At 47.0% G+C, this 23,665-nt stretch overlaps 1 long non-coding RNA gene across 2 annotated transcripts in view; it reads right to left on the bottom strand.

Moving 5' to 3' along the window:
* LOC112058711 (uncharacterized) overlaps positions 1 to 23,665 on the bottom strand; it is a 60,998-nt gene that overhangs the window by 9,647 nt on the left and 27,686 nt on the right. Inside the window, exons 1-2 of one of the 2 annotated variants that reach the window (XR_006174669.2) lie at positions 8,577 to 8,777; positions 3,058 to 3,344 (exon numbers count right to left, since the gene is read on the bottom strand). This is a non-coding gene — a long non-coding RNA (uncharacterized LOC112058711). Of the gene's footprint in view, positions 1 to 3,057; positions 3,345 to 8,576; positions 8,778 to 23,665 lie in introns of those variants that run through there. The other variant, XR_002887859.2, reaches the window with a different exon arrangement.

Here is a 23,665-nt window from a genome sequence, read left to right as displayed (position 1 = left end):
TGGGAGAGAGCCTGAGCAAACGGGAGGAGGAGACTGCACAGCTCTCCAGGCAGCAGAGAAGCCGGAGGCCTTACAGCAGAGGGAGCTGCTCGAACCAAGAGACTTTTGTTTTGGGACTTTGAAGGCGTCTTTCGACTCTGAGCTTGGAGCCCTTAAACCATTGTACACGTGCTCCTTTCTGAAGGCTTTAGAGAAGGGAGACACACTGCTGCTATGTGGAGGGTTGGGCATTCCCTTGACAGAGCTGCTTAAGTGACATCATTGTCACCTCACTGAGGGGGAAACTGAGGCAGACCACACTCAGCTTCACAGGGATGCTTGGGAGGCAGCATTGCTGCTTTTACAAGGCCATCTGGGTTCCTTTGCATGGTGAAGTTGCTACAGCTCTAGTCTGCCCCACCCTAAGACAGTGGTAATGTTGCTAAGCCCGCTAGGCTGGAATGCTGGCGTGGCGGTTCCCAAATGGACACAGCCAAGTGTGCGAGAGCACTGAGAGTGAGTGAGCAGCGACGAGGGGAGCATCTTTCCTCCTTCCCTTCCCCCAAGAGTTTGCACTGGGTACTACATTACCCGCCTAGCGCCTTTAGCGTGGGAAGACCTTTGGCTGGACAGCAGGGAACAGGAGAAGCCCAGATTGCATGCGTGGCATGGAGAGGGGCTTCTTCCCACCACTCCCCCGTCCCGTTTTCTGTGCAGCCATTGGTTGGGGAAGGGGGGAATGGGACCAGCTGATTGGGTGCCCCCCTCTGCCTATTTAAGCTAAGCCTGGGCTTTTCAAAAGCCTCTCTCCTCTCCAGTTAGCTGCCCAGCCCTCCCTCTCCTTAGCTGTCGATTAGGAGCTGTGCTGCGGATCTGTTGGGTCGCCTGACTTTTAGGGGTCAGAGAGAATTTTTTCCAATGGGCTAAATTGGGATGGGGTTTTTTGCCTCCCTTGCAGCCTCTGGAAGGCTCAGATGGGTTAGAAGTCACAAGGTTTGTGTTTCCTATAACGCTGTTACAATTACTGAGTTGTTACTAATTGTGGCTGTTGTCCAATGCAGATAAAAGCTAAGAACGCCAGCTCCCTGAGGGAAATGAATCCTGGGATCGCCCCATTGGACTTTGTGCTCATGGAGGGAGGATCCTGAAATCTTTGCGGATCAAGATTCTTCCCACAGCCTGGTAGCCTTGGTCACTCACCCCATTTATGTGGCAGTTGGGGGGTTTCACAACTGAGCTGAAAGTCCATGAGGTAGACTGAGGAGGGCCTACCTTGAGTTATTGTTTGGTTTGTGGTTAAAGCCCCGTAATCCAACCTGGAACGGATGAAATGCCTTGTGCATGAGAGCTGGGGCAGGCAATGTAGTATCCATGCCCAAGGAATAATTAATGAAGTTGTGGCCTCCCATTTAAACACATCCCACGTGTCTGTAAATTATCCGCCTGCTTGTCCTGGTCAATGCACAGTACTGTGTGAGAAGGGCTTTTCTGAGCCTTGTTCACACCCTGGGGGCAGTAGGTTTCTTCCCTGGGGTGGCAGGTGTTGACATGAGACTGGCCTGTTCTTTGAGAAGAGAGAAGATGGGGTGGTGAGTTTGTGACATGTGCAAAATCCTTCTGAATACTTTTAGCTCGAGTTCTCTCTCCAAGGCGTTATTACAAAACGAGGCGCTGTCTTGGATGCATCGCAAACTCCACTAGATAAAGTGTCTCTGAGAGTCAAGTTTTGAAGTGACAGATGAATATTTTTTTCCGCTGGGTTTCTGGTGGATAATAGTGCTGCCCAGTGGCTCATTGGATTTTACAGCTAAATAAACCCCGGAGCAATTGTACAATCTTGGTTTGGGATTTCTAGTGGCCAGGCAGTGATTGCAGAATTCATATATAAATCTCCCCAAGAGGCATCTGTTTCTCGAAGATGCAAGCACAAAATGCTGGAAAGTTTCATAAAGGCTGCCGTGGGTCCCGCAGAGCTCTCACCGATGACATTTTTCAGCATTAGATTTGGGGGAATAGGGCAGAAAATTCTTCACAAGGATTTATTTGAATAGAAATGGCTTTGGACTCCACAAATCCTTTTGTTTCCTTTCCAAGAACACTTGCGTCAACACATATTTGTTTGCAAACGTTGACCTGATGAAGATGTGTTGCACATACTCATGTGGCGTATGTATGGGGTGGCCATCTTGAAAGCACTTCCTCGTGGAGCAGAAACAATACCATGTAACTTAGATGATCCATCACACAGTACCAACGACCAATTTCCAACCGGGGATGCTTAGCGAGTAGTGCATGCACCAAAATAGGTTTGCAATAAACAACTCATTGAAAGCCTGATCCAAAGTCACTTTCATTGAATGTGCAAATGTAGTGGCACAATTGCACATGTATTTTGGGATAGGCCTAAGCGAGCTTTTGCCCTTTGAAAATATGTCCATTCAGGGTGATGGGATCTTGGCTTATAAGGGAGCTCTCTATAGACTCCATACAGTAAACTACAGGGGACTCAATTTATCTGTCCCAGGCAAATAAAGAGTTGTCTAGTGGGTAGCTTCTGTAGATATAGACTCTTCTAAACTTGCTCAGCGTTTTGGGTGCCTCTCTGCTTAATATGGTGTGACCCTGCCAGAAGCACAGCACAGCCACGATTCCATAAATCCGTGCATTGGTCAGCAATCTGTCATTGTATTTTCATGCATCACTTTTATTTTGTGCAGGGACTTCATAAAGGGAATATGTATGTAGTTAAGTTAAGGCGCGGGACAGCTGGGAACTTGTAACACAGTTGTGGCAAAATTGTTGCTCCTTGGTTTTATGCCCTTAACACATCTTCAGTGCAGAGAGGGCCATGTTTTTGAAGCCTGGCTTGATTGCCTCACTTAACACAAAACAAAAAATCTGGAAAAGGTCCAAGATTCTACATCTGGCCCTCAAACTGACACCTCACAGAAGCTAAGAGTGGACAGGGAGGAATGAAGATGATTGACTTGACAACAGTGCTGCACTGTTCTCCTGTGAAATAATTGTGTGTGATCAAACCAAACTAAAAAAGAAATCAGACAGCTAACGGTCACTCACCCAGCGAAGCCCGGCTTCCCGGCGATGTGCCGCTGAGCACATGCTCTAGCTGTTCCTGCTGCAGGACACTTTGTACACCCAGTGGTGGGCAAAGGCGGGTTCAGGGGGAGCCGTTAGACAAACAGATTCCAAAGCAGAGTTATTTTTTCCTTTGCTCCCGTGTCTGGTGGCTGCTGATCAGGTTTATTTTTGCTTTGTAAGGAGTCAAGGGCTGTCCTGTGGTGTTTGCATTCGTATGCTGCTAATTTGCAATCATTTGCCAGGCTCTCCTGCATTGCATCAGAAATCTAATAAAAAGAAAGCAGAGAAAAGCTTTGTTTATTGATTGCCATTTTCATATAACAGGCAGCAGATTGGGCATGGCAGTGAAGCGGCATCCATTTTTAACAGGCACTTTGGAAATAGTCGCAACAGGACGTACCTCCATGCTCCCACCACAGAGTCAGTGTGAATAACTGATAATCCCCACTGACGTGCAGCTACACAAAGTCCTGTTGGGCCTACAGACATCAGGCAGCCAATGGGGGAAGTAAAAGAAAATAGACGGAGGCCAAATTCTCAGCTGGCGTAACTCCATTGTGTTTCATATGGCAGCAGAGAATTTAACCCTGGTCTCTAGGGGCCCAATTCTATGAGGCACCAAGGGCCAGTTCCTCAAAGGTATCTAGGCTCCTAATGTCCACTGATTTCAATGGAAGATAAGAGCCTAAATACCCTTGAGGATGTGGGCCCATGTGTCTTCGCCTCCCATTGAAGTCAGCAGGAGTTGAGTGTGCTCTTCTTCTATATCTCTTGGGAGGGGAGTGTAGGCTGTAGATCTGAAGGAGAGAGGTGTAAGAGCACACCGGGAGTCTGCAGGGGGCAGAAGGAGTGCATCAGATTCGGAGGTGAGAGGAGAAGGTGTATCAGAGCCAGCTGACATGTGACTTGTTTCTACTTAAGCCTGCTTCCCCTTTCATGTCAACTTGGAAGTGAAAGACAGTTGTTGGACACGTAAATACAGGCACCCTGGAGTTTGAAATTTTCCCTCTCCCCAGGACACAAACATTTTACTTACTACAAAACAATAGTCTGCTGCGCAAAGAAACAACACCTGATGTTTAACTTCGGTGGCTAATTAGTGGGTGGCTTTACCCAGGACAAGAGATGTTGGCAATCTGTGGGTAAAAGAGGGTTGGTTCTACATCTGCACCTGAAAGTACCTCCAGCACCACACTGAGCACAGAGAGAACAAACTCCTTTACCTTGATCACCAGTCTGCATGAGAGCAGATGCATTCCTGCCATATGTGGCTAGGAGTTGGATTGAAGCATGCCTTGACACAACTGCTTGCCTGAAAGATTTAAACTCCAAAATTCAATAGTGTTTTTTAAAAGATGTGTGGCAGCATCGCTCTGAGGTGAATCCTGCAGAATACGAGCCCTTGGAGCGGTTAAGAAGTTAGCAATGTAATGTACAAAATATTCAGTAGGAAGGGTTAATTCTGAAACGGAACAGATGCTGAGGCAGAATATAGAATATAAAGCATTAATAAGGAAACCAGTTATGACCTCGTATTCTATTAGCAGCTTATGCAGCCTGTTAGGAAAACACCATACTGTACAAGAGAGTGCCATATGGTATTGTACTAACTCGGTGCATAAATCCCTAATACAATTAGAAGCTCCAACTTCCATGTCGAATTAGAGCCTCCTATAGTCTGTGTGTCCTTGTCTGCAGGGATTTGTGGGTTGTTTAAGTGTAAAGGTACCGGGATGGATTTAAATATTCCGTATGGAAGGAAAAGGGAAGAGTTCTTGCAGTCTTTCAAGTGTAAATTTCTATGCTACGGCGTGTGCAGCCCTCTTCCTACTCCTGATTCAAGCTGATCCGTGGAGGTGGTTCATTGGTTTTCTTGCTGGAATTGGCTATCTGGACAGTTCAAACTCAGTTTAATAGCATTCCTACAGTTTCTTTCAGTAGACAGTTTCATTGGTATACTACACTATTTCACCAGTAAGTACTAGGCAGGGACTGCGGGCATTGGGTCTATTGGTGCTAGCGGAGGAAACTCTATGCAGAATAGATATTACATTAAGAACGACCAAATTATCATGGCCTTGAAGTTGCATGTGAAATCTGAGACCTTATTGCAAATATAGAGAAAATTACTCTTTCATTTGAGTATGGCTTGATCTTCAAATGCTAATAGTTTAACAGTAGTTCAGGTCTGACTGTTCATAGATCACATGTGAGAAATCATAGATCAAATCTGAGGGCTTATGGCACATCTAGGAAAACTTCACTTTTCCAGTTATACATGGCATCACTTTCCGCTCCTAGGAGACTAGAAGTTTGGATCCAACCGTTCCTTAATACAATCAAACATTCATTCAGAATGGCAAGATTCTAAATTTCATTGTTTTCAATATTCATCTTCATCGATATGAACTGATATTCATCTTTGTTGTATTTAAAAAAATATGACAACGCAAAGTAATAGTACTTGATTGCTCAAGGAAAACATGCAGCTATTTCATTTCATAGACATGCAACTGGGAGATGCTTTCATGTCCTGGAATATTGTAGATGATATTTCCCATCTCAGCTTTGATGCTATATTATATACTATTTTATCTCTTAAATTTTCATTTGTTTTTATAAAAGAAAGCAAACATTGGCATCTCTAGGAACTCCATGTTGGTAAATGCTGAACAAAAACATCTTTTCAAATTTCCAGTTTTGAATGTAAAATATTTATTTCACTCCACAGTGGTACAAACTGAAAAGTAACCATTTATCTTGCAGTGATATTTATCTTATTGGTGTGAGATGGGGAATTCTCCTATTTCTGCCATGTGATCTCTGTGACCTCACTTTGCTGCACTAAGATAAACACTAATATTTTAATTTGTACCATTTCATGATTAGTAGTAGAGAACTGAAATGTATTGCACTTGTCCAAACCAGCTGAATCAACTCATGCAAAACTCATAGGGAGTCAACTATTATTATTTATTTGTATTAAAGTGGAGGCTAGAGACCTCCAATACAACTGGAGCCCTATTATGCTGGGCACTTCATGAATGCACAGGGTACGTGTGACGGGGCATTTACCCCATACCAGCCCTGAAAGGGTTAATGAGGCTGAGAAGGAGACCAATTAACTTGATGATGCACCTGATGGAGATCCAGAGCTGGAAAGGCTGATTGGAGATGGAGTCCAGCTGAGAAGGAAGGGGGTGGGTGGGAGGGGAGCTGGTATAAAGACAGGAAGTTGGCAGCGGGAAGGAGCTGTGGGGGAAGTAGTTGGCAGTCACTCCCTGGGAGAAGGGAGGTGTGTTTTGGGGCTATGGTGCTAACTGGCTTGTGGTTACTTACTCCCTGGGAGGAGGGAGTTTGGGCTGGTAAGCCTAGAGCGGAGAGGAGCCAGAAGGTAGAGCTGAAAAGTAGGAAGGAGTCCAGGGGAAGAACATGGTCTGCAAGTGTGTAGGCCACCTTTGCTAGAGAATGGATCCCTGGACTGGAACCTGGAGTAGAGGGTGGGCCTGGGTTCCCCTTCCAGCCACAAGAGGAGGGGCACTATCAGGACAGCGGAGGGATGACTGCCATTTTTGTATGGAGGGACTTTGATTCCCTGGAAGGTGAGGACTATAGTGACCTGGCTGGAGGGCTGAGTCATGAAGGAGTACCCTGAGTCCCAGAGGAAGAAAGAGACCAAGGAGGGAGGAACTGACAGAAGGGTGGACCCCAGGACAGTATGTCTACACTACTATCAGAGGTACAACTGCAGCATGTGTAGACATACCTGACCTAGTTTTGATCTATAACAATAGCAATGAAGATGCAGCATCATGGGTGGCATGGCAGTGCAGACTAGCTGCTTGAATACATCCCCAGGGTCTGGGTGGGCTTGTGCAGCCCATGCTGCCATGACTTCACTGCTATTGTTGTTTGAGCTAGTTTGATCAAAACTAGTTTTGATCGATGTCTACATGTGCTGCAGTCACAGCTCCAGCTGCAGTGCAGACATACCTACAATGAGAGACAGATCTTGTCTTTGGGTTTGTCTACACAGTGCATTAGCCGCACTATAGGGGCGTAAATTCAAGTTTGTGCTAGTGTGTCACACACTAACTGGCCCATGTGGACCCTACTGGCATGCACTAAAAATTCCCTAGCACATGTTAATATAGAACTGTTTGAGCCAGGAATAAAACACAGGTCTTCTGATTTCCAGTCCAGTGCCCCATCCATAGAACTCTTCCATGAGTAACTTTGAGAACCTCTGATCTAGACTGTTCTCAGTGGTACCAGATGACAGAACAAGGAGTAATGGTCTCAAGTTGCAGTGGGGGAGGTTTAGATTGGATATTAGGGAAAAAATTTTCATTAGGAGGATGGTGAAGCACTGGAATGGGTTACCTAGGGAGGTGGTGGAATCTCCTTCCTTAGAGGTTTTTATGGTCAGGCTTGACAAAGCCCTGGCTGGGATGATTTAGTTGGGGATTGGTCCTGCTTTGAGCAGGGGGTTGGACTAGATGACCTCCTGAGGTCCCTTGCAACCCTGTGATTCTATGATCCTATGAAATGAGGACTGTAGATTTGGGCCCTATATATTAGGAAATATATAACTCACTATTTAATTTTCCTTTGAATTTGTTACAAGAACTATCTGATACTGTCTAGTTTTAATTGGGAAGGATAAAGAAATAACATGTTTTATTTCCCCCTTTTTCCAAGCTTTCATTCCTCCTCTTTCTTCAGCCAGCAGAAGTAGAGGCAGGGGCTATGGAATAACTACCTTCTCACACTATCAATTCATGCACCGATTTATAAATTGCTCGTTTGGTCACCTGATGCAGCATATTCTAATATGATAAACCTCTAAATATATTTTAACTGAAATTTCTCAGCTAAATGAGAGCACAACCAAAATGTAGATGGACCAAACTGAGATTTTGTTTTCACCATTTTAGTGACAGTGTTTGAATGCCATAGTATGTAATTTTTGTGCTGGAGTAGTGAGTTCTAACCGGGGAACTCTCTGTATATGAGAAGTATTCACGGTCTGCTTGCTCTGTAGTGTTATACAAGTTGTACAGAATTAATAAAAATATTGCACAATATGTTTCTGCCAAACAGCTCTGCTAGTAAATAGGCAAGCAACTGATGCTGTTTTCTAGAAGCTGAACAAGCCAAAGAAATGTCAGGGATAGACAGTGAGCAATAGAGTTAGAAATGAGCAAGAACATCAGGTAGCGCTTTGGGGGCCTGATCCAATGTCAATAGGAGTCCGATTAACTTTATTGGGTATTACTTAGATCAAGCATTTGGGTCTCAAAAAGACCAAGACTTTGGGAAATAGGATGACTAGCCTTTGCTGGATCGGTTGGAATTATATCTTTGGAATATTTTTTCAAAGAGCTGCAGTTTGTGAAAGAAAAACCCAAACTATCAGGTGCATTCAAGTAGCCCAAGTGCAGGTCTGACATACACAACGGAGGTATGCATGGCACCAACTCCACCTTCTCACTGACCTTCATTACGTTACTGGGGGCCACTCTTCTCACAAGGGTGGCCTGCTGGTTTGCAACGTGTGTCCAGTATCTCATGCTGACCCAAGCTTTTCTTTCCCAACCTCTTCTCCTTTCCATGGACAAATGTGAGGGGGTGACCCATGATGAATTAACACTTTCTGTTATCCTGGGCAAAGAGGGGAAATGTTGCCGGCAGCCTATTCTGCCTAAGAACAGGAAATAAAAAGAATTCACCCATATGCGTCTGTGAGTGTGTGTAGGGTATCAGCAGCACATTCAACAAAGAGGTGAAACTTTTAAGGATATTCCAAAGTGCACTGGATACAGGTGTGCAAGTGATTTAGAGAGTCAGTGGGCTAGAATGAAACACACCTGACTGAAGTGAATATGGAAGAGATCCTTCGTCTGTGCATTTTCTCTTTGACACTATGGTCCGGCCAGTCTTTCTCATGGGCTAATGTGTCGATGGCTGTGGTGATTGCAAAGAGAATCCCACTGTTTACGTGCTTTCGTTTCTTTCTTTGCCCTTGTAATGAATCCCTGGTTGCAAATGGACAACATCGTTGCCAACAAAACTGCATGCCGGGGTCTCACGCCCCCAGAGCTTTAGATCTAAAACTACAGCCCTCTACCACTTGAGCTAAAAGATCATCTCCATTGGTTAGCATGGTAGTGTTAGGATTAACATGCACTGTAATCCAAATGGGGGAGGACAACACAGTCCCATGGGAGTGGTCGGACATTACATGTTGCAGAGGGCGGAGGTGAGTCTGACCCACTTCGGGCCCTATCCTGCATGGTGGAGAATGCCTCCAGCGAGGCGCTGACTGCCCTCATCTCACTTTACGCAGTGCCCTTAGTGCACGAAGAAGAATTACTCGTGTGGGGTATTGATAGCAGGCAGAACCCTTTCCTTCCACTGCCAGGTCTCTGTCACAGGAGCCCATCCTGGTGCTCTTTGTGAGAGGAGCAGTGGGAGAGTCGTTAACTTTCTCACTTCGTGGTTGACCCCATGTGCCCCACTCCATTGCTCATCCCCGCCACAGCTGTGCCACTCCAGACCATTCTAAGCTGGGGGGCAGTCTCACTCGCTGGGGAATGACAATGAAGTCACAGCCACGGGACTCTTCACATCCCTTTCCTCAGGTTTTGCCCTGCTTCCAACAACGACAGACTCAAAACCACAACGTGTCAGTTAAAATGACAAGGGTTCTAACCACCTACTCACCCCCTGGAGGAGAGAGGATGCTGTCTCCTTTCACCAGCTTCCTCTTTCCTCGTATAACTCTGCCCACCAGCCAGGGGCAAGGCCCCTTGTGTGTCACAGCATCTCTGCACCTCATCCTAAACATATTTATAGGAACTTTTTCTTGAAGTGCTAAAACCTTTTTGGCTAAGCTGACATTTCAGTGCTGTGCATTGGCAGGTGAAAGAGGTGGGCACTCCAGGATAGAAACAGGCAGGTACCTCTGGATAGATCATGCTAATTACTGAACTTGTAAGCATGACTGAACCAATTAAAGCTAGGTCTGTTTAGGACTGACACCTTGAATTATGCAAATTACCCATCAGCCTGGGGCTGGGAAGAGAGTCAATGCTGGAAAGTGAGTGGAGCTTCCATCAGCGATTGGGAGAACTATCTGGTTTTTAAAAAATATATGACTACCTATTTATTTCATTGAAGGGGGAAACAATAGAGATTGAAATAATTACCTTGCTGGGATGAGGCAGCTCGCTTTATTTGCGACCTGTATGGCATTCCCAGAGTTGTTTTACGGCTCTCACGACTGTCCCGTCATCCCCTCTGGTGAATAGATAAATGTCTATCAGGGATGGTCTAGACAGTATTTGGTCCTGCCATGCGGGCAGGGGACTGGACTCGATGACCTCTCGAGGTCCCTTCCAGTCCTAGAATCTATGAATCTATGAATCTATGATCAATGCGTGGGTTCATTGTTAATGCTGCATCTTTCTGGAGTGTGAACCCCACACGCGTTGGTTTGGAAAGGTTTCACTTTGGCTTGGGAGGAGTAAGAATTTGTGCAGCCAATAACTTTTAAATATTGAACTCTTGCCTTCTCTCCCATTTTCCCCTTTCAGCCTATGGCCGTTAGTGTCAGTGATTGCAGATTTCTAGTGACGCCACCTATTTTACCATCAACATTTCCCCCTCTATGTCTGTGTCATCTGAGGGAGTCTCTCATTCAGAACAGACCTTCTTGAATTTTCAAAGGTCTTAGTTTTTCTTTCCTTTTATTGGAGGAACAGCTCTTAGTTGGGTCCTTTGTTCCTTCCTTTGTCCAATTCTCACTTATTCCGTTTCTTCAAATCAGACAGGGAAGTGAGGTAAAGGAGGCGGAAAGCCATCTTTACATGCCCAGCTATTCTGGGGCCATGAAGGACCCTCCCTGGCCCGGGTGTAAATTAGAATAGCCCCGCGGGAGGTTCTTCTAACTTATGCTGTGCTTCCCAGGGTTCGAATAACACTTTGCATTCACGTGGTACTTTCTTACAGCACCTTGCAGACAACACTGCTCACAATGCCAGCATGTGTCAGGGGGGGGGGGGGATTATTTCCATTGCGCAAAAGGGAAACTGAGTTACTGAAAGGCCAAGTGACTTACCCACAGGCACACAGTGAGTCAGTAGGAGGTGGCTTCCTCTCCCATTCCCACCTCAGGGCCTTCTTCCAAGCTGACCCCTGGGCTTGTGTTGCCTCCCTATCCTCATTTATTAAGGGCCCCCTCTCCACATACCTCTTCCAGCAGTCCCACCAAAACGAGGCCGCTCAGCTGAGCGGACCAAGAACTCTGGGTCGTGGTGCAGGCACGCAGTAGACACCCAGCACTTCTCAGGTTTTGGTCCCTGGTGGCTACCTTCGGGTCCCCACCTAGATCCCAAATGCCGCTTCAGCAGTGTATGGGGCTATAAAGAGGTCACGAGATCTGAGGAGAATTTCCCAGCACAGGGCTGACCGTAAGCAGCCCTATACTGCCCCCCAGGCCCAAGCGTAGGGACTATCCTGGGGTAAATCGGGGCAGGAGGGGAGTTCAGGGCTGCAGTCCATAGGCAGCCAAGGGGAGGCTGCTGTAAAGCAGAGCAGCCCCGGAGGCTGTTCTAACTAACGCTAGGGGCCACGTCAGCCTGTGCAGCTGCCCCAAAAGCACCTTGCCCCTTGCTCCACCCGGCTTGGGCCGTCTGTTCTTCCTCTCCCAGGAGATGCAGTGCAGAGTCTGGCCCTACACGTCTTGCTCCTGATTAGTATTAGTAGCTCCCGCTCTGCAGTGACCATCTGTCCCTGGATTTCTCTTGGTGCAAGACACGGGTGTGAATTTTTTGTTACTGAAACTGTGATAATACTGTGTTCCGCGGAAGAGTTCATCCAGCTTAGATTTTTAAAAGGTTTATTTGTTTTTCCCCCTCCCTTTAGTAATTACAAATTGTTTAAAGCTCGGTTTATTCTCTAAGCCTCTTCAGTAGCGAGGTGATCACTCATTTTTGATTGGGAACTTCACAGCTGGCACTAATAAAAAGCCCAGAGCATTTGCAGCGGGAGAATTCAGCATAAAGGGAAGAGCTATTTTGTTTTTTCAGAAAAAGGAATTTTAGCAGGTGACTGTCTCTCAAAAGCTCTGTCAATTTCGATGTTCAGAGGCAGCTGTTAACTAGCTGATCCTTATAGCACCCTTCTAAAAAAGAAAGAGATTGTTACCCTCACTTGGGGAAACTGAGGCAGGGTGTTTGTGTGACTGGCCTTCCTCTGCAGGGGAAGTCGGGAGTTGCTGGAAACCAGCCCTAGCCACAGACCAGGCCTCTTCTCTAATGAAAGAGAAACAAATCCAAATGTAAACATTCTTTGCTGGTGACAGCAGCAATGACCAGAGGCTCCAATGGGCAGCAGGATAAGCGGTGTTCTAACAGAGACACCCATGCCCAGTAAAGGAATGGCCTAGTCGGTGTGGCAGGGTGGATGCTGAGACCCTTTCTCTGTAAAGCGTGAGGCCTGGGGAATGAAAATCTGTCAAGTACCTTGCTTTGCTGGCCTCCTGCGAAGCTGCACTTACCTTGGCAGGCTCTTCGGGGTCTGAATGAAGCAAGCACCTGTTGCCGATTACACTCGAAACTGATTCTTTTGCCTCAATTAAGCAGAATCGGGGGAAGCAGATACAATAGCTGCCCAGCCCAGAGGAGTTTATCACAAAGGATCCTGGGAGGAAGACTCCAGAGCACCCCTGAAATGCCTAAGGGCTAGGAGGAGTGGGAAGCCGTGGCTACTCCTGGTGTAAGCGAGGAGCCCAGATTGCACTGGGGACTGTGCTACGCATGGATTATAGGTCTTTAGTTGTTATCACAGGGCACAGTCTGGATAAGAGGTTCTGCCAAATATTCTTAGAGCATCATATCTGTAGGCAAAGGTTTGCTGTCTCCAGATTTCCTGCTCTAAGATGCATCGCTTGCTGGCTGGCAGTGACTTCAGCAAGGCAATTTGTTGCTCTAAAACAGCGGTTCTCACACTGTGGGTTGGGACCCCAACTAGGTCGTGACCCTGTTTTAATGGCGTCGCCAGGGCTGGCGTTTAGACTTGCTGGGGTCCGGGGCTGAAGTTTGAGACCCACTGCCCGGGGCCAAAGCTGAAGCCCAAGCCCCACCCCCGGGGCCGAAGCCTGACGACTTCAGCTCTGGGTGGCGGGGCTCAGGTTACAGGCCCTCCACCTAGGGCTGAAACTCTTGGGCTTCAACTTTGGCTCCCCCACCTGGGGCAGAGGGGCTCAGGCTTCGGTTCCCCCTCCTGGGGTCATGTAGTGATTTTTGTTGTCAGAGGGAGGTCGCAGTGCAATGAAGTTTGAGAACCACTGCTCTAAAAGAAAAAAAACCTTTAATAAGAGATGGTGGCCTATCTCTCATCTGAGTGTGACTGAAATACTCAGACATACCCCATTAAGAATGGAACTGCTAAAACTCCTTCAGTGAAACATCGAATACAGCAAGGCAATAAATTAATGGGAAATGGACATTATCTACTGATTGACCTTCTCAGTAAGTTAAACAGCTTTCGCTTTTACCTTGGGGCATCTGGCTGCCTGACATGGCCAATTATCCTATGATAACATCAACTTCATTGGGTCTTATTGCTTCATTATGAAACTGCTTTGGTTGGTAATACATTCCGATTAGCTGGTGAACATTCTTGGGAAGGGAGATTAATTTGCTGCGTGAACGGTTCAGTACTTCTAACCCCTGGTCACTTTTCCAAATTGCGTATTTCATTGGCTCCTAGCACGAACTGGCTTCCCCAGCAACCTGACCAGAGCCCATTCCATCCCGGATGGTTCCCGAGGAGCCATCACTGCCCTAAAACACCATGCAACTCCAGCTGCCAATTAGCTCCTGCTCACGAAGGAAGGAAAAAATGTTCCTATAATGTTGCAGGGTCTTAGCAGGAAGCAGGTTCAGTGAGGAAACCAGGGAAAATCTTACATAAAGTGTTACCCATCTGGTGTCAGCAAGAAAGCAGAAGAGAAGGGGGAGATGGGAAAGCAGAATGGCAAGCACAAAGGGGCTGATCAACCCCTCTTCTGCCCTTCCTCTTCCTCCTCCTCCTCCCTGTATCTTAACATCATTTTCTTCTTTGTGTGAAACTATTTAGATGCTTTGATTTACTGCTCCAGCTGGGGGAACAAAATGCCAGAGTTTTTTGCTCGTGTCAAGCAGTCATTCATCCTGCCCTGTAATCAGAATTGCATGGAAGGCTTTGTACCAATATCCAAACTGACAGTTTCTTCCTTTTTGTCCATATGGCTACAAGGAGGGAAAGAAACACCCCCGAAGCCCTTTCCCCTCCTTATCATCTCTGACTTTGGCTTGTGGCAGGAAGCAGTTTGTGGCACTAATAACAAGTGACATCAGTTCATGCCCGTGGAGAGGAAAAGGCAACAGTTCAAATGCAGCTTTCATTTTTTCCACCCATCTGGTTGCCAACTCTGTCTTACTGCAAATCTTGTGATGTCTGGTGATTCTTCTTAAAGCCCCAGGTCCTGGAGTCATGTGAATATGTGGGAAACTCAGCTTTCATCAAAATAAAAGTACATTTCTAGCTCGCCTGGGTACATTTGTAGAAAAGCTTGAAACTGTGAGCCCTAAAGGCTCCAAAACCGGAAGGCACCTAAAATTAATTATTTTCTAAAATCTCATGATTTTTAAGCCAGTCTCATGATTCTGGGGGGCTGGGACTCCTGATTTTTGAACTCTTAGGCCATACTGCGTCTGATCTGCAATATTGCACTCCATGGGGGATGGAAGGGGCTTTCAAATGGGAGGCACAATGGTAGCACGAGCCACCAAGGAAAGTTATGTTAGACATTTCATTAAAATCATCTGTTCGTTCTTTCATGGAGTCATGGTGCTCTCCAGTTACATTATACTCAGTGGCTGTCTCATGACAACTAAGGCATGTCAAATACTTCTTAATAGATAACAGGACAAAGTCTGCCTGTCTCTTTGAGTTCATGGATTGTTCACAGACAGGGATGTTTTTGAATCTATTTGTTACTCTAAGTTATGCGCCGATTAACTTCCATGATTCCCCCCCGCCCCCGCCCGTTTGTGCTATGGTAGTGATCAACCAAGATCTGGGCGCTACTGTATTAGGTGATGCAAGGACACATAGTAGAAGTCCTTGCTCTTTATAATCTAAATAGACAAAGGAGGGGAGAAAGAAATCATTCTAATTCTTGGGTTGTAGCTTGTCCATGACGGTTTGATATTCAAAATTCAAGACTTTTGATTGGACAAATAGTCCACATGGGATTTTTCTGTTCCCTGATGGGATGAATGGAACTTTTAAAATGGTTTTTTTGCTGGAATATTTGTCTCTCTATGTGAGTGGGGGGGGCATTGGGTGTTTCGCACTGGTACGGTTATGATCTGGGAAACTCGGCTAGATCCTGATAGTTTGTTGGTGTTCAGTATCTGAGAGTAGGTTCTAGTCTGCTGTATATTAGAACATGGTCAATACACATTAGTAACTAGGGACCTGATCTAGGGCCCTTGAAACTAATGGAAGGACATCCACTGACTTCAATGAACTTCGGATCAGGCCCCTACGAGACTGATTGCAAATGGCTGACCTTGGCAAATTAGCAGGTAGATGAACAAAGCAATATAAAAAAACGAGGAGTCCTTGTGGCACCTTAGAGACTAACAAATTTATTTGGGCATAAGCTTTCATGGGCTAAAACCCACTTCATCAGATGCATGGAGTGAAAAATACAGTAAGCAGTCTATATATTTTACAGCACATGAAAAGATGGGAGTTGCCTTACCAAGTTGGGGGGTCAGTGCTAACAAGGCCAATTCAGTTAAGGTGGAAGTGGCCTGTTCTGAACAGTTGACAAGAGGGGTGAATATCAAGAGAGGGACAAAAGGGCATAGCTGCACTGCATTGTAAATTGGGGCTCCTGCTCAAGTTTGAGTCCTACCCCTCCTATCGTCCACATACAAATCTTTGACTCCAGTCAACCAGCCCTCAGCACTCGGGTCCTTGTACCTACCCAGGGGGCAGGGTGAGAGCCTGAGTCCCAGTGGACTCATGTCTGGCGATTCTGCCAACGCTATCCCACACTCCCCCGGGCCTGCGTTTCATTGTCCTCGTACTCCAACACTTTCCACTTGATTCCCAGGAACCGGAAGTAATCCCACTTGGTTCGAATACAGTTAAAATGCAGCTTCTCAGAGTTTACCTCGGCTCCCACACTGACCGCTTACCTGGAAACAGATTTAACAGTCTCCGGTGTGATCTATGACCACCGAGAGGCAGAAGCCCTATAGTAAGCATGCTGCTGCCTGGCCAGCGGAACACGGCAGAACTCTGCTGTGAGGTGAGCAAGACTTTGGACTCCAGTAAGAGTCCAAGAAATGAACATGTGGACAAAGAAATCCCCAGGAAGCTTGTGGCGTTCGTTGGGGAGCCACCGGACCACTCAGCAGTGCAGAGAGCAAGTCAAGCAGCTTAAAACCTACTATTGCAAGAAGTGGAAGGGCGCACAGAGGCAGCCAGGAGCCTTGGGGGCGGATTGTGGTGCCGCAGGCAAGAAAGAAGCAAGTCCGAGATGAAATGATGAGTGAGATCCTGCAGAAGGCCACCCCGCAGTTGGAATACCGGGGGAGAGAGAAGCTGGACAGCATGAAGAGAGATGGGCAGTGCAGTTTTTGCAGCAGGCTTTAGACTCAGGCAGGAAGCTAGAACGCAGCAGAAAGAACTGTTTGAGAGGATGTTCACACTCATGTCAATGAGTCTGCAAGCTCCAGGTCAAGTGTACATCCTGCTCCAGCCCCACAGCCGGAGTCCCCTCCATGCTACCACGTCCTGTAGCCCAGGCACTCTTTGGACAACACTGGGGTTGGGTGGCCTATGTCACAAGGAATGACCAATAGTTGGATCACCAGAGGTCCCCCACTCCAGTCCACCAGCGGCCCATGCGCATGAAACACACTAGAAAGGCCAAGCGGAACAGCGAGACGGTGGACACTCCGAAATAGTGACAGTTATTGAGCACCCTGAACAGAGCCTGCATGTTTTGTCCCATTGTGCGCAGCAGTTCCTCACATCCGCCGCTCACTGGGCTTCGCACTGGTTTTGTTTGTGGCGCTGGAGGCTTTGCTGGCAGCTGGCTTGCCTGTCAGGTTTTTAACAGCGTGAGTTTCTGTTACATGACTGTTCACAAGTAAAGCATCCCGTATTTACTAAGGTGTCATTATCCCAGTTTATTACATTTACTGTGGAGGAACGTCAGCGCAGCAATCCGTAAGCTGTGCTTTGAAGTACGTGACAAGTTTAAATTGCATAAAAAGCCCATTACTTTTAAAACATCAAGCACACAACTAAGCGGTGAGTTTAAGTACAGGGCCAGTTTTTGTAAACGGCATGCGACATTTCATATGTATCACCGCACTGCATCGAGGGCAGGTGAGGGGACTGGAGTAGGAGACCTCTCGACATCCCTTCCAGTCCTATGATTCTATAAACTGCGTGGTGAGGCTCAGGGCCTGAGTACACAAAATGCAGAATACAAATACTATTTCATTCCCTGTTTGTTCATAACACTGTACACACACTGTACACCCCATTTCTGTTCCTCCCCTCACGCACTGGACCATGCAAACCCATTATGTTGGTGCACACAGCATCCCTGATTTCCACTGAGTGCGTGGACCCTGCTCCAGTAATGACAGCTGCTCTTGCTGGCTGTGTGTACCGGCTTAGAAGTCTAGCAGTGTCTTGAGTCCATTCCTCGCACAATGGCTCACCTGTGTCCTGGCACTCATTGGGCAGACTTCAGCAGGCAAAAACGATGGGCGGCAATGCTGACACTGGCAGTGGATGGCTCTGAGCATCGCCACAGGGATTTCAATCTGCCAAATGCACATTCAACCACCCTTCTGGAACGACTGCTTGTGTGGTCACACCTCCTTTTGCCAGGCCTTCCGAGGTCAGGGCATGGCTTCAGAAGCCGTAGCAAAAAGGGGCACATAGGGTCCCTTAGAATGCCAGTGGGACGGTGACTCCATTTATAATAATGTGATTTGATGGGACTGATGTCCCCCATTCCCCACAAAGGTAAAATCCTGAGCCCTGGAACACCCTGACAACGTGCGCCTTGACAGTGCTCATGTCCGTGAACCTGCCCTTGTGGCTGACCAAAGCCTGCATAACGCTGGAGTAGTATCCTCTGTAGTTTCTGTACTCGTGCTCCTTGTGGTGGGCATACTATGGGCACATGAGCTCTATTGATAGCCCCTGCTCAGTTTGGGAAGCCCATTCTCTCCAGCAATTGTTTCAGGGCCATTGTTTATGCCCACAACCCACAAGTGCAGACTTTTGATTTTGCCAGTGGGTGCTCCTCTCCCCTGCTCCCTGCTGTGTAAACAGCCGACGGGGCCTTCAGGGAAGAGGCTGAGCATGGGTGGGGCTGCTGGGGGAAAGGCTGAGCAGGGGCAGGGCCTTGGGGCAGAGTGGTGGGCGGGGCTCAGGGGGAAGAGGCTGAGCGGGATGGGACCTTGGCGTGGAGCACGGGTGGAACGGAGGGGAGGGGCCAAGGTCTGGGCGCTTAGGGCCAAAAAAAGATTAATCCGGCCCTGTCGGTGCTGAGCACCCCCTATTTTTTTCTGTGGGTTCTTGAGCCCTGGGGCACTGACGGAGTCAGCACCTATGCCACAACCTTTGAGTAAATCACAGTCCTGATCACCTCACAAACCTCCACCACCACAATCCCAGCACTGGGGACTTGCCAACAACAAACTGGTTAGCCGTGGACCTGTAGCCGTCTGGGGTAGCCAGATTCTAGATCCCTACAGCAATCCGCTTTGGGACCAGCATGGCCTCCCACACGTGGGTGTCCTAGTCCTGGAGGGCCAGGGTCTGTAAACTCGACAGACTGGGATAGATGGGGGCATACGTGCCTGAGACCCTTCTGCCTTGCCTGGGTGTGCTCCAGGTTGCAGAGAGTCACAGCAGCGTTGAACATCTGGCAGTAGCAGGACTGGAGGCAGAAAAGCACCTGGGAGATGCAAGTGAATGTCGGGCCAAACTTTCGATGGGAGCTGGGTGTGCCTTTCACAAAGTCAGCAGGAATTAAGTGTCGAAATGAATTTAGCACCCTGGAAAAATCACACCCTTCACCGAGATTGCCCAGGACTTTTAATGTATTCCTTTAAACTGGGGCCTTTGGTGGAGTGTAGAATTGCTGAATGGCCATGAGTCTGCTTCTCCCTAGGAGCCAATGGGCATGTGTACAGCCCTATATTTTTGAGACTGTCTTTATTTTGTCGCCTTACTCTCCATGTCATGCCTGAACAGAGTCCTTGTTTATGGTGCATAATAAGCACTGTAACAAGAACTTACTTGCCAAATTATGTGCCACTGATGTCTCTCTTTGACTCCTACTGATCTCCTTTTTAATACCTTGCAGAGATCAGGAATAGGAGTGGTCAAATTGTTGTGGTGTGAGTGAGTGTGTGGGGAGATTAGAATTTATTGCTCATAAACAGAGAGAATTGAGGATTAAACTGCTCTATTTACTTTCAATAATAGTAATAATACCTAGCTCTTTTATAGCACTTTTCATCAGTAGGTCTCAAAGTACTTTACAAAGAAGGTCAGCATCCTTATACCCACTTTACAGATGGGAAAACTGAGGCACAGGCAGGTGAAGTGGCTGGCTCAACCTCACCCAGCAGGTCAGGGGCAGAACCAGGTCTTCTGAGTCCCAGTTGAGATCCAGTGTCCTCCATCCACTAGGCCACACTGCCTCTCAACATGGCCAAGGGCAGAGCTGGTGTCCCACACTAATCAGCCTAATAGCCTCAACACTGACCCTTTAGCTCAGTGTCAATGCCCATTCAATCTCTGGTGAAAATGCCAGAAAGACACCAGTAGTTCTTTCAAACTGAGACCACCAAACAGATTTCACAGAGACCATGCAGCAACCAGGTGGAGGGGAACAGTTTTCAGTCACTATCAACTCATGGTGACTTTGAACAAATGACTCATAGATGAAAGCAACAGAGAGTCCTGTGGCACCTTTAAGACTAACAGAAGTATTGGGAGCATAAGCTTTCATGCTCCCACTTGCATCTGAAGAAGTGAGGTTCTTACCCACGAAAGCTTATGCTCCCAATACTTCTGTTAGTCTTAAAGGTGCCACAGGACCCTCTGTTGCTTTTTACAGATTCAGACTAACACAGCTACCCCTCTGATACTCAGAGATGGAAGACACTGTCCCATACCAATCTGCTGAGCCCTCCAGCCAGAAACGATAATGTCGTCCTTGGAACCCTCTCAGACCAGTGGAGCAAGCACAACATTTTGCTTCTCCCAGGTAGAGGAGCATATGGGGCATCTTGGATGGAAGAAGCTTTATATAGAGTGGATAATTATTTCATTGTGCCTTTTAATCAACTAAGGCTGGGTTCATGCTTTCAAGAAACACATGTATACAAAAAATGTAACTGGATCAACAAATCCAAGCAGAGCTGGTCACAATTTTCTCAATTTTGATTTTTCAACAAAAATTTGAATTTTGACCCCCACCAAAACAACAACAACAAAAAACAAACAAAAAAACCCACCCTGACAAAATTTGCATGAAATGTCCACCTTTTCCACACATACACCCCTCCTCTGTTTTTCATTTCCAGTTGTAGGGCAGTCAATTTTTTCAAATGTTGACCCTCTCCCCAAATTAAAAAAAATATATCAAAATGTTAGCTTTTGACATCGGCCCCACCTTTAAAAGGCAGAACATGGCTACGGGACTTTTTTTCTCTCTTAATTTTATGACACATGCGTTGTGTTTTTGAACAGCTCTCCTGAGTGGGAGCTCTTCCTGGCCCCTTATTCTGCCTCAGGCCCTGAGCCTGTAAAAAAGTTAAGCATGTTGGAACAGGGTGGCCTGTGGCCAGTCAGCCCTGTTCAATTAGCCCTATCTCTTACACCTGTGAGGGTATGGGACTTAAGAGGAGGAAAGCCCAGCAGTTGAATACTGGTTGGGGGGAGGAAAACAGGTGGGTTTGAGCAAACCTGAGTGAGTGGGGCACTAAAGCCCAAAGAAACTGGTGAAATGTTTAAAGACTGAGTCCACAAGGAGTTAGAGGCTCATGAGTGGACTAGAACTCAGGGACAAAAGAGGAAAGCCCAGCAGAACTGAGTGGAGAGATGAGTACAAAGCAGAAAGAGGCCTGTGGCAGATTCCAGGTAGGAAGACATGAGAGTGGCTGCTTGGGAAAGTGCAGGGAGTCAAGCCTAGGAGGGGCTGATGGGAGAGATGGCAAGGAGCCTGAGAGGGGGGGCAAAGAGTGCTTGAATTAGATAAGAGAAAACAGACCCCTTGGGAAGGAGGGGATGGGCCCAGTTTGAGAGTGGGGAAAAGACTTTGTGTGTTGTTTGATTTGCACTTGGCTTCCCAGGAAGGGGTGGACACTTGTTAATGACTTAGCTGAAAGGCCAAGTCATTGCAATGACAAAAATAGGCTGAAAATTGTGGTGGGGAAACTGAGGCAGAGCATAGCAATGCTAGGTTTTGCCATGAGAGGGTGCTCTGAGAGGTGAGTGGTATAACACCTGTGTAAGTCTTTGCAGAATCAGGGACTATGGTTGTATAGCTAAGGATATTCATAAATTGTCTGGAAAAAGGGGTAAACAGTGAGGTGGCTAAGTTTGTAGACTATACAAAATTACTCAAGAGAGTTAAGCCCAAAGCAGACTGCAAAGAGTTCTAGGGGGATCTCACAAAACTGGGTGACTGAGCATCCCAATGGCAGATGAAATTCAATGTTGATAAGTGCAAAGTAATGTATAATTGGGATTATGTTTCCCAATATGCATACAAAAAGATGGGGTCTAAATTAGCTGATACCATTCAAGCAAATAATATTGGCGTTGTGGATAGTTCTCTGAAAATATCTACTCAATATAGAACAGCAGTGTTTTAAAAAAAATAAAAATAAAAAGCTACCAGTGTTAGTAACTGTGTGGAAAGAAACAGATAATAAGACAGCTATAATTGTGCCACTATATAAATCCATGGTACGCCTACACCTTGAATTGTGTGTGCTATACTGGTCATCCCATCTCAAAAAAGGTATATTAGAAATGAAAGTGGTGCAGAGAAGGGCAACAAAAGTTAGTAGGGTTATGGAACAGATTCCGTGTGAGGAGAGATTGAAAAGACTGGGAGTATTCAGCTTGGAAAAGAGAAGACTCTTGGGGCGGGGAGGGGGTGGCTATGACAGAGGTCTATACAATCACAAATGGTGCAGAGAAAGTGAATAAGGAAGTGTCATTGACCCCTTCATGGAACACAAGAACCAGGGGTCACCCACTGAAATTAATAAGCAGCAAGTTTCAAACAAACATAAGTGAGTGCTGCTTCACACAACGCAGTCAACCTGTGGAGCTTGTTTCCAGGGGATGTGGTGAAGGCCAAAAGTATAAGTGGGTTCAAAATAGAATTCGGTAAGTTCTTGGAGGATAGGGCCATCAATGGCTATTAGCTAAGATGATGAGACTCAACCCCAGGCTCCGGGTGTCCCTAAGCCTTTGACTGCCAGAAGCTGGGACTGGCGACAGGGGATGAATCACTTGAAATTCCCTGTTCTGTTTGTTCCCCCTGAAGCACCTGGCCGCTGTGGCAAGCCAGAATACTGGGCTACATGGGCCATTGGGCTGACCCAGTCTGGCTGCTGTTCTATATCTCACCACCTGAAGCCTCACAAAGAAGCTCTACCTGCTAGATCTATGCCCAATTCACTGTTGCTGTTTTCTGGGCAGTGGGGAGGCAGCCTAGTTTGCCATCATGAAGACATAGGCCAAGGACAATGCTCCCAATAAGCAGGGGCAGTGTTTGTAGGTGGGTGTAGGGTCTTGGGGGTTGCCGGAGGTGCATATTTACATTCTGGTTCATTCTAGATTATTTGCTGCTTAGATAGGTGAGAAGAATTAGAGAGGAAAAAATAACCTCACATGCGCAGAATGCGGATACCTTGTGTCCAGCAGCAGGGGCTGAGACAGCAACCCCCTGAGTGAGATGCACCGGACCCGTGTCCTTTGCGTACTGGACAGAGGGGGCTGACCAGTGCGTTACTCAGGGAAACCCTCCAACTCCTCAGCTTGTTTGAAAAAGTGCTGCTCCTCTCTGCTGCAATGGTTCCCCCTATGCCTCCCCCACACTGTGTATGCTCACCCTGTGGCTCTTGTGACTTCTCCTTCCCTCTTCATGGCTTCTTCCCTCTGTTCATGAAAGCTCCCCCCAATGTTCTTGTTCCCCTTTTCCTACTTCCCTTTGCCCTCCTGGTGGCTGCTTCAATTTGGGGCCTAAATCAAAGTCATCTGAGGGTCATTTGCAACTCCACTCGGTCCTCTCTCAAAGTAAAGTGCCAGTAGAAACGCCCAGCGACAGTCAATTCACTAGTGGAAGCTCTGCTTTGAGAGGGTTGTTTGCCTGGTCTTGCCAGGAGGTTGAACAGTCTGGAGCAGCTCTGATCTTCCTTTACTTGGAGTTCACGGTCACCACAGCGAGTTCATTGGCGTTAAT

The sequence above is a fragment of the Chrysemys picta genome, chromosome 9 (assembly GCF_011386835.1).
Source record: "Chrysemys picta bellii isolate R12L10 chromosome 9, ASM1138683v2, whole genome shotgun sequence".
Taxonomy (NCBI): Eukaryota; Metazoa; Chordata; order Testudines; family Emydidae; genus Chrysemys; species Chrysemys picta.
This window is presented reverse-complemented; position numbering and strand designations above follow the sequence as displayed.